The following is an 11,108-nucleotide window of genomic DNA, read 5'->3' as shown; positions in this document are numbered from 1 at the left end:
TGGGAGGGGGAGCGTCCTGACGGGCGACGGGGCGGGACCTGCTCACAAGCAAGGCTTTTAAGTTTGTATTTGGCGCGCTTTTGCTCATTCTCAGCTTTCTCTGTATTTGCATACTATTCCTTTAATAAATCAGTTATCTTTAAGCCCGAGCTTGTGAGACTGAGTATTTGGGTTTAGGCAATCATTACATATCCTTCCTCCAGACCACTCAAAAACATTCAGATGTTTTCTGATGCTTTTGACTTCATTCCATTGCTTTCTGTTAGCATCATCTTAATGTATTGGGCTCCCTATTCTTTTACTTACTTAAAATATTTGTATGGCTGCCCATCTTAAACACAACTCTGGGCAGCTCACAACAATAAAACCAGTAACTATAAAATCATAAACCATAAAATCAAAAAACGAAAACCTGGCACCTTAAATATTACTAAATATCTCTTCCAGAAATATCATACTGCTTTTATGCTAATCTTGTAAACCTATGCTTATTATTGGCACTTGATTGAGTAAAATTGTGTTGCCATCCTCCACATATCTATCTAACATATTAAATGATACTATCACATTGACTAGAGATATTTTACCGTGTGTATGTGCACATCTTTACATGTGAGTGTATTCATTTACTAAATCCTGCCTTATTTCCTTTTTCCTTCAATATAAACCAAATTGCCTGTTTTCTTCCTTTCTTTCAGACATTGTTGCTTCTTCTCCCTCCTCAAGAATATTCATACAATGTAGAATACTGAACAATAATCTACCTGGAGATAGGAATAGTTCCTGCTCCCAACCCCATTACTTCAGAGCCAGTTTTGGGAATTCCCCAAAGTCTGCAAACCTAATTTAAAATAGCCTGTAAAGAAAAGAAATCCTAAATAATTACAGTTTTTAAAATCTTTCATCGACCTACAGTATTAAGCTGTTGCTTTGAGTATTCCTCAAGACAATTCATGACTTTTCCTTCACAAAATACTTCCTGAAAAACTCAACCTACCCAATGAAACACACCAAATCCAAACAACACACATAGTAATCATATCTCAGGTTATATTACTTAGTTGAACTGAAACTTTAATCCACTACCTTTACAAGGGGGACCAGACAATATTTTTTCCTTTAAGTTACCATTCATCACCTATGCTCTTTCTGTTGGCAGATTGCTGGGAAAGCCTTTAGCCCAGGAGAGATCAGAAAAGTCACACACACCAGGCATATCTATAAAAATAATTTATTTACAGAAAGCAAAACAAAAGCAAAACATATTTAAAGGACTTAGCTCTCATTGAGAGCTACCTGGCTTGCTACATGCCTGCACAGAAGAGAAAGAGGAACTGAAACAAGTCCGGGCAGGTTCCTCCCCCCAGGTGCAATAATTAACATTCGAAAAGGGGGGCAGTTGAATTCAACCTCTGCACCGGGCCAAAATGATTAGATACAATAGCACCTTAATCTGTTAGTAGGAAAACCATTAACGCTTTCTACCATTTTCAAAGTGCAAGTGTCCATCTCCCAACACTCCTTCTAAGAGAGAACAAAAGGTTAAATTTCCCAAACATGCTTCAATATTAAATTATCCTGTAAATTTCCTTTTAGAGAGCTTCTCTACATGACTCATAAATGTTACAAAAGCATGATCAAGCACCCTGAAAATGAATCAGCAAATTTCAGTGTTTTCAGTTCTGCTTGCATGCTGTGGATTACTATTACATCGATATCAGGGAGAAAGTTCATTTTCCTGAGAGACGTTCGTGACCTCTTTAAACTGATCCATGGTATACTTACTTGCCTCAGTTTTAACTGATCCAAATATAGTAATACATACCTTGTTTTTTCAGGGCTTCATTTTGTACAGCCTTGTTCAGCTAAATCTGATTTTGCCATGCTAACTGTTTTGCAAGAGCTCAAAATCTCTAGGAGGCTCTGCTTCCCTGTGTCCCATATTTGATTGCATTCTGCCTGTCTGGGCTATCCACGGGGGTCAAAAAAATAAAGAGGGTGACCACCACCATGTGACTGAAACCCCACTCTTTTTTATTTGTGTCACATGGTGGTTGCTACCCTCTTGGCTTTTTTGATCCCCTCCTGCAGACAGCCTTGCTGTCTGTGCTGAATATTGCAAACTGTTAAACTAATGAAGACCTCAGACTCCACTGAAAGCCATTTCTATTCTGGAAGTCCTCCCTTTCCCCCTTCTCCATTCTCAACATATTTCTTAATTTTCTCCAAATGTCAGGACCACAACTAGATGTGGGGTTCAGGTTACAATTCTTATCACAACTCAGTGCATCATCCTCTGATACTCCAGTACCCATTGCTGGCTTTAAAAATTGCTTTGTTTCCACTTAGAATGTGTTCATCATAGTCCCAGTTGGGGCAGTAGTATCAGCACTGCTGTTACAACAGTTTAAAACACTGAATAGATGCCGTATTTAGTAAACCTATTTAGGCAAGGAAAGGGGGAAATTCCATTTTATTAATTACATGTTTAAGACATTGGATCACAACTATACCCTCTAGCATACTTTCCAAAGGCTACCATTACTCACAAGGCCACAATCATAGCAGAAGATATAATTACCAAAAAGGACGTCTCCCTGCAGTCTCAAAGCCAGTCTTGTATCTTCAGGTAGAAGGGAACAACCTTTCTCAGTTAGTCCAGGGTGATGCTCTAATGAAAGAAAAAGTAGTACATCCTCGGATCAGCTGAAGAGGGAGACTTTTTGAAGTCTTAGGATCTTCACCACAGTTGCAGCTGGTGCCAAATAACTCTCAACCTTTTTCTTGTTCTTCCAAACGTAGAGAAAGCCTTAGTAAGCATCCGGGTGGAAAGCAGAAGTGCCTTATTATGGGGCAAAGGCTATATGTTTCTGGTTCTCATTTTACTGGAGCATAGAAACACCATTGCCATGCCCTTTACTTTTTTTTCCTGCTTTGATCACATGCCATGCTTGGTCCACATTTTGTCAATTCTGCATGTGTCACTTGACATTCATTAATACCAGCTTCTCAGATCAGCTGAACCCAGATCAGAATCCATGGTAACTCATCCACTTCACTGTTTTTTTCTACATGCAAGGAAATATTTGTCTCATGGGCTTACGATGGTGGCTTTCCCCCAAAATGATCCAGGCCCCCATGTGCAGGGGGGATGAGCAGGTGGGAGAGGGTACAGTTGACTTCCAAACCTTTTCACATTGCTTGAGAGGTAGTCAGAGGGAGGCCAACAGTATTTGCTGTGTAATTAAACACATTGCCCTGCCTAGAAAGCCAGAGGTCTGAATTGCAGAAATGAACCATCTTTCCTTAGCCAGAGGCCACCCTGGGCATAAGGGCCACAACTGGTGGAATAAGAATACAAAATGAATGGGGCTTCCTGATTCACCTGGAGGGAGGTGAGATTAATGACAGTTAGTTCTGGAGCTTCTCAAAAATGATAGAACCATAGAGTTGAAAGGGACTGGTGGTTACCTAGTCCAATCCCCATCTAAGGGCAGCAGTTTTCTTGGGTTCTCCAAATGGTGCTGCCAGTCTTAGATAACTGTGACTGGAAGGACATTAGGAGATGCAAAGAACTCCTAAACTAGAAGTAGCCTTACAGTAGGTATAAGAGATCAAGTGTGGCAGTGTGGCTGAGATGTTGGACAAGGACTAGTTCAAGTTCACCCTCAGCCATGGTAGTTCATTGAGTAACTTTGGGCCAGTCACTTGTTCTCAATCCAATTGACCTCACGCGGGGATAAAAAATTAGAGGAGGGGGTACTGTGGCTCCTTGATAGGCAGGATGTGAATCTATAAATATTAAATACTACTTTGTCTAGCACAGCTTTCTGCCAAGATCATCCTCTGATTTTCCTTGCATGGGCCCTCAAAAGCTTTCTGATTAGCAGGGAGAATAGATAGCATTATAGCCCTTACTAGGCTGCCATTCTGATCTCAGTGTGGAACTGTGGACATGATCTCTGGATGTTGTCTGCCTTAAGGCCTGTAAGTGATTGTGGGGAGGATGGAAAAAGAATGCAAGGGAGAATACTGTAGATGTGAACAGCCAAGAGCCAGGAGGACAGTCAGCTGGTAGCTTATCTATAAACAACAGCTTAGTTCAGCAGAAAAAAATCTGGACTGAAGTGCTTCAAAGCATTCAAAAAGTCTCTGCCTTCATGAATTCACTATAAATAAGGGTGGAGAGATCCTTTTACAGTGTCCAAGATGCCATGTCTTTTCCCTAGACTAGCATTAAAAATTGATTGATTGATTGATTGATTGATTGATTATGTGCCATCAAGTTAGTGCTGACACTTAGCAACCACATAGTGAAGATAGATTTTTCACCATGATGATCTGTCCCCAACCTGGTCCTTCTGGCCTTCCAATGGTGAGCATTGAAGATATTTCCCTGAAATCTGTGCAGTTCTTGTTTTCTTCATCTTGCCCAGCCGAGTGGATCTTAACAAGGCACTTCACTTTTCTCAGAAACATCTAGGCATGCAAAGATGGCCAAAAACTGATGTACGCAGGATGAAAGGTAAGCTTGGAGCTCACATTTTGTAAAAGGGTGTGATGCCATGCACAATATCATCTCTCACATTTTCTTGGAGGAGAGAGTTAGTCTACGGTGGCAAAAAATCAGGAGTACAGTAGCACATTTTCCAACTATCAAATTTTATTGAAAGGCAAAACAGTTGTAATGATATTGTCATATCAAGCAAGAACAACAACACCATACATCTCTCTTAACACAAAAGATTATGACTCAGTTCCTCCAGTTCCTGTATATGTAACTTAGAAAAGCATTTCTTTGCAAAGATCAGTGGTAGCCCCTGGTGGCCTACAGTGGTACTGCAGGTGATCCCTGATTCTTGAGTCTTCCTTTGTTGTTGTTGTTTATTCGTTTAGTCGCTTCCGACTCTTCGTGACTTCATGGACCAGCCCACGCCAGAGCTTCCTGTCGGTCGTCAACACCCCCAGCTCCCCCAGGGACGAGTCCGTCACCTCTAGAATATCATCCATCCATCTTGCCCTTGGTCGGCCCCTCTTCCTTTTGCCTTCCACTCTCCCTAGCATCAGCATCTTCTCCAGGGTGTCCTGTCTTCTCATTATGTGGCCAAAGTATTTCAGTTTTGCCTTTAATATCATTCCCTCAAGTGAGCAGTCTGGCTTTATTTCCTGGAGGATGGACTGGTTGGATCTTCTTGCAGTCCAAGGCACTCTCAGAATTTTCCTCCAACACCACAGTTCAAAAGCATCGATCTTCCTTCGCTCAGCTTTCCTTATGGTCCAGCTCTCGCAGCCATATGTTACTACAGGGAACACCATTGCTTTAACTATGCGGGCCTTTGTTGTCAGTGTGATGTCTCTGCTCTTAACTATTTTATCGAGATTTGTCATTGCTCTTCTTCCAAGGATTAAGCGTCTTCTGATTTCCTGACTGCAGTCAGCATCTGCAGTAATCTTTGCACCTAGGAATACAAAGTCTTTCACTGCTTCTACATTTTCTCCCTCTATTTGCCAGTTATCAATCAAGCTGGTTGCCATAATCTTGGTTTTTTTGAGGTTTAGCTGCAAACCAGCTTTTGCACTTTCTTCGATTTGGGCAGGGTTCTTATAGATCCATGTTTGCTAGAGGAATAAGCATCTCTGAAATATTTTTAGATTTTCATGCAGTACCTGTTTTAGACCCTGTTGCTTTTAATGGATCGGCATTATTTTTATTTCTTTAAATATGTTATTTTTTAAAATGTGTATTAATTGTATATGTGACATACTGAGAGCCATTAGCACAGTGTTTTCCAACCTTGGCAACTTCCAAGTGTATGGACTACAAATCCAGAATTTTCATCAATGGCCATCCTAGGTGTGGAATTCTAGGATTTGAAGTCCACACGCTTGGAAATTGCTATGGTTGGGAAACACTGCAAAAAGTAATTCACACACATTAGGAATAAGTTAATAAATAATAATGTACACAGTCTCTAACACAATATAGGAATAGGTAGAACACATATTTTGGTTTTGTTGTGCTGTGCTGTACTTTTCAGGAGCTATTTATTGTAGCTGCTTTGGTTGTGGATGACTTTTTTTTTTTTAGACAACCAACAAAAGCATATCTCTGGTCAGATAACCAGCAGTGGGCATTAATCAAATCCTTAAGGGATCTTTTCCTAGAATCCCTACATAATGGAAAACACTGCTTCAGGGAACAGAGAGTAAACATGGTTGCTTTGCTCTAAATTGAAGTTACTACCCATGGCTTACCCCTGGACTCGCTTTCTGTAGCTTGGTGCTTTCCAAATACGGTGGACTATAGTTGCAGAGGAACTGAGGAGCCTCATGATGAAGGTGAAAGAAGAAAGTGCAAGAGCTGGCTCGCAGCTAAACCTCAAAAAAACCAAGATTATGGCAACCAGCTTGATTGATAACTGGCAAATAGAGGGAGAAAACGTAGAGGCAGTGAAAGACTTTGTATTCCTAGGTGCAAAGATTACCGCAGATGTTGACTGCAGTCAGGAAATCAGAAGACGCTTAATCCTTGGGAGAAGAGCAATGACAATTCTCGATAAAATAATTAAGAGCAAAGACATCACACTGACAACAAAGGTCCACACAGTTAAAGCAATGGTATTCCGTATAGTAACATATGGCTGTGAGAGCTGGACCGTAAGGAAGGCTGAGAGAAGGAAGATCGATGCTTTAGAACTGTGGTGTTGGAGGAAAATTCTGAGAGTGCCTTGGACTGCAAGAAGATCCAACCAGTCCATCCTCCAGGAAATAAAGCCAGACTGCTCACTTGAGGGAATGATATTAAAGGAAAACTGAAATACTTTGGCCATATAATGAGAAGACAGGACACCCTGGAGAAGATGCTGGTGCTAGGGAGAGTGGATGGATGATATTCTAGAGGTGACGGACTCGTCCCTGGGGGAGTTGGGGGTGTTGACGACCGACAGGAAGCTCTGGCGTGGGCTGGTCCATGAAGTCACAAAGAGTCGGAAGCAACTAAACGAATAAACAATAGTTGCAGAAGGTCATGTTCACTCTTTTCTGATGGGTTTTTGTTGTGGACAGAGGGCCTGGGCTGCCTGTGTTTTCATACTGATGTTTATTTTTTGTGAATTTCCATGGGAAATTAGGGTGGAATAGAAATATTGAGGGGCTGGGGAGGAGAGAAAGAGTTCACAATTGGAAAGGAACTTCCTGGGAAAAGTTTCTCCAGAACATCTGAACCTGTAACGTAACTTCAGTGAAAAATCTGGCAGGCATGTCACCTGTGCGTAGACATCCATAGGAAGAGAGCACAGGGGTGAAGTGATGAAATCTGCATCACAACATCATGATGCAAATTCCACCTCTTACATGTTTGTGTCTGACATTACAACACAAGTACAAAAGGGCAGAATGTTCAAATGACCTCAAGACAAGCATCATGATTTTGGCATCATCATAGCTCAGAAGAGCTGTCTATGCTTCTATGCATACCTACATCTAGTCAAAACATATTTATATCTCTCTGCTCTGAGAGCTTAAAGGAAGGTGGACTGTATATATTGTTCGGATAGATTCTATTCATTCCTTCCTGCACTTGCTGAAAGCCAAGATTTGGAAAGCTCTTAAAGGTAATGCACTGTATATAGTCACCTAAAGTGCAGGGGTCTATGAGTTCAATTCCCAGTTGAAGGTTTGAACCCCATAGAATAACATCTGGGTCTTGCAGCTGAACAGTCCCAAGATGAAACTGATTACATAATGCCTGCCTCCTGGTGGTCAGTGTGACTCAAACATCAGGAAAGGGCCTTTAAACAGCTACGCCTGGCCTTCAGGAGACAGGACACTTCAAACAATGAGCACAGAGAGGCATTTCAGTGGTTTTGTGAAGTGCTCCTCAAAATACCTTGTGTAGTACTACTAAGTAGGCATGGGCCGGGTTAATTGTTCAGGCTACCCAGAGCTTCCTCTAACTACAGTATATAAGAATAACTTTTTTTAAAAAAAATAATCCATATTTCTCTTTATTTAAAGCTGCATCCCTCACTGGCTGGGGGAATTCTGGGAGTTGAAGTCCACCCATCTTAAAAGTGGCTGAGGTTGAGAAACACTGGTCTAGATGACAGCAGGGGATTGCAGGGGTAAGAAGCCATCGAGGAGAAACACAGGCACCTCATGTGGAAGGTCCCGATAATATTTATTTATTTATTCTGGAAAGGAGTAAAGACCTGGCTCTGCCATCTCGCATGGGGTGTGAAGAGGGGTGGCCAACCCTAGGGTTGGTTGGCACCCTAAAGATGCTCCCTAGAAATTAAATTAAGAACTTTTGACCAGCCACTTCTTGGAACATATTAAGAAAACTATTTTTAATGTACTGTTTTATTGTTTTACTGTTTTATTGTATTTTAATTAATGTTTTATTCCTATTTTATATAAACCGCCCAGAGTGAAATGGGCAGGAAATAGATAGATAGATAGATAGATAGATAGATAGATAGATAGATAGATAGATAGATAGATAACTCGGGGCGAGCCATTCTCAGTCAGTGACCTTGATTGTTTAGCTCTAAATGAATGTGTGTTGCTTATTTTGCTCCTAAGATGGAAACTTATCCTGATGCTTTTTTTTCTTTTTTACTTTTAGAGGGGAAGGCTCTTTGTAACTTGGCAATCCAGTGAATGCACTGAGGAAAGTGCCAGCTGCCTCGATGGAATATTTTGGCTCCAGGCAACACTCTATGTTTGGCATGAAGTTTGAAAGAGGGCTGGGCATGCAGAAAAAGCTACGATTGGAAAAGGCAGACCACACCTGCTCAGGCATAGCAGAATGGTGTTGACAGTAAGACCGTCTCTGTTGCTGCTGCCAGTCCTGTGATGGCTTGTGCAGATCTGATCTGGCTCTCTTCAAGTTGGGCTGCTGTAGGACCAACTAGAAAGACTCTTTAGAAAGACAAAATATTTGCTACTCCTCGAAAAGAAGGATGTTTCAGCTTCCTGATAACTGAGATGATTATTTCTTTACCAATCTTTCATTGCCAAGTCACACAACCCCTGCTTAGAAGATTGGGAGGGAGCATTGCAAATGCTTCTTCAAAGATGAACCAAATAGCATCCAGTAATTTAAGCAGAGGGCTATCTAAACAGGCTTTTTTATTCTTCAGTCATTCTGCTCTCATCAATTAAATTTTACAGAGAATCCAGGTGGTTAGGAATTAGTTTTATGCTGCCTTTGAATTGGTGGGGCCTACCTGCCAGGAAACATTGGGTGAAATTGGGGTGTGACTATTTTTCTGACCCAAGTTTAGCAGCCAAACCAGAAATGGCATTGTGTGAGAATGTAAACCGCCCAGAGTCAGTTTATTGTACACCGCCCAGAGTCCCTCTTCTGGGGGAGATGGGCGGTGGCTAAATATGAGTAATAAATAAATAAATAAATACTCTGTCTGGAAGGACCTAAGGAAAGACAATCTACTTGTTATTAAACATTTTAACTTTTTAACATTGGAAAGAATTACTGCTGGAATTTGCATCTTGTTCTGTTCCAATCTCTTTTCTAGGATCAAACTGATAAATTCGAAGGGGGGAAGATGGAGAGAGAGTAAGCAAAGTCTTCTAGCTTTACAGGGTGTGATAGGCAGGGCTAAGCAACCTGGGTTACAAAATTCCAGATGACTAGTAAGGTCAGCAAAGAGGCACAAAACTGCCAACTTTTTGTTGCTAACTATTGGGTGTCCAGATGTTTGCTGTCATATCAGGTAGGCCTCCTGACAGGTGAATTTTTCCATTCTAGCATTTTAACTGGATTATTATAAATTGGGAATACTGGGATTTGAAAGAGGAATGCTGTATATTAAAAAAATGGTATCCTGTGATGTTGAGTTAGAAACATAGCTATCCACAAAAGGAGGTGGGAAGGGGTGGCAAGTGGTGTCTCATGAATCATGGTGTCAAGATACAAATCACATAATTCAGGACAGGTATGGCATCAATGTACCTTTGACCAATCTCCTTGGCTTTCATCTTTCTTATGACTCTTGTGTAGTGATATTGATCTATTCACATTGCTTAATATTTCAAAAAGCATGAGTAATGTTGAGATTTTCTGCCTATCTTAGTTGTTCTGTTAATACATTATTTTAAAAAGTGAGTAAAAAAAATCACAGGAACAGCTTTCTGCAACCTGCTGTGACTAGCAGGTGTGTTAAGACTGCCACCAGAATTTCCAACCAGTATTGGGAACTCCAGAACTTGTAGTCCTGACACATCTGGACTGAACTCTGTAATGGACAGTTGGTTCAAGGGAAACATTATTCCATAAATAATAGAGAAAGTTTTGCATTTTCTGAATCAGAAACACATGTCTTTTGCAATATATGTACTCAAACTTTTTTTTTCCACTTCTAGTCAATGGAAAAAACAGTGCTTTGTCTTCCCTGGCAAAGCTGAATGTTCCTTCCCCATTACTATCTTGTATATACATTTGGAGCATGTAAGATGATGTGGCAGGTGCTTCTCCACATGTGTCATAGTCAGTGTTGGCCAGTATTTTGAAAGTGATTTTTATATCTGGGTCACAGCAGCTGTCACTAAAGAGGGCATATCTTGCTCTGTATCTGAGAACTTGAATTTAGCAGTAAGATCAGCCTATTTGGTTTCTGTCGCCAAACAATTTGGCTTAAAGTGACGTACTTTTGAAAGCTGCTACTTCAATTACTAATTAACTTGACAGGCCCTTCTCTCTGCTTGCTAGGGAAAGCCCTGGCAAAAGTTTACAAATAAGAATCTCATCTAACATGGCTGGTTGCTCTCAAAGTCTGCCATGGAGAGGATCCAACTTTGCATTACCTAAGCTGTTTGACATTATGATCACTTTAACATGTGCTCGTCTCGTGCCAACATCTTCCACTTCATGAATTCATTTGTCCGAATTTTTGCAGCTGTTACTTAGCTATTCCTCCACGTTATACTGTATATTGCAAGCAAACATGTAGAAATAGCTGCCTTTGCCCTTCAAAATAAGGCTTACATTTTCAGTGTTAGTGACATGAAGTGGATCTGCTTGAAAAAGGAATGAGTAATACCATGCTTTTACTGAGCTCCCCTTTCAAGAACAGCTTCTAACACAG

Source organism: Candoia aspera, chromosome 8 (genome assembly GCF_035149785.1).
Source record: "Candoia aspera isolate rCanAsp1 chromosome 8, rCanAsp1.hap2, whole genome shotgun sequence".
In the NCBI taxonomy this organism is placed as follows: domain Eukaryota; kingdom Metazoa; phylum Chordata; class Lepidosauria; order Squamata; family Boidae; genus Candoia; species Candoia aspera.
This window is presented reverse-complemented; position numbering follows the sequence as displayed.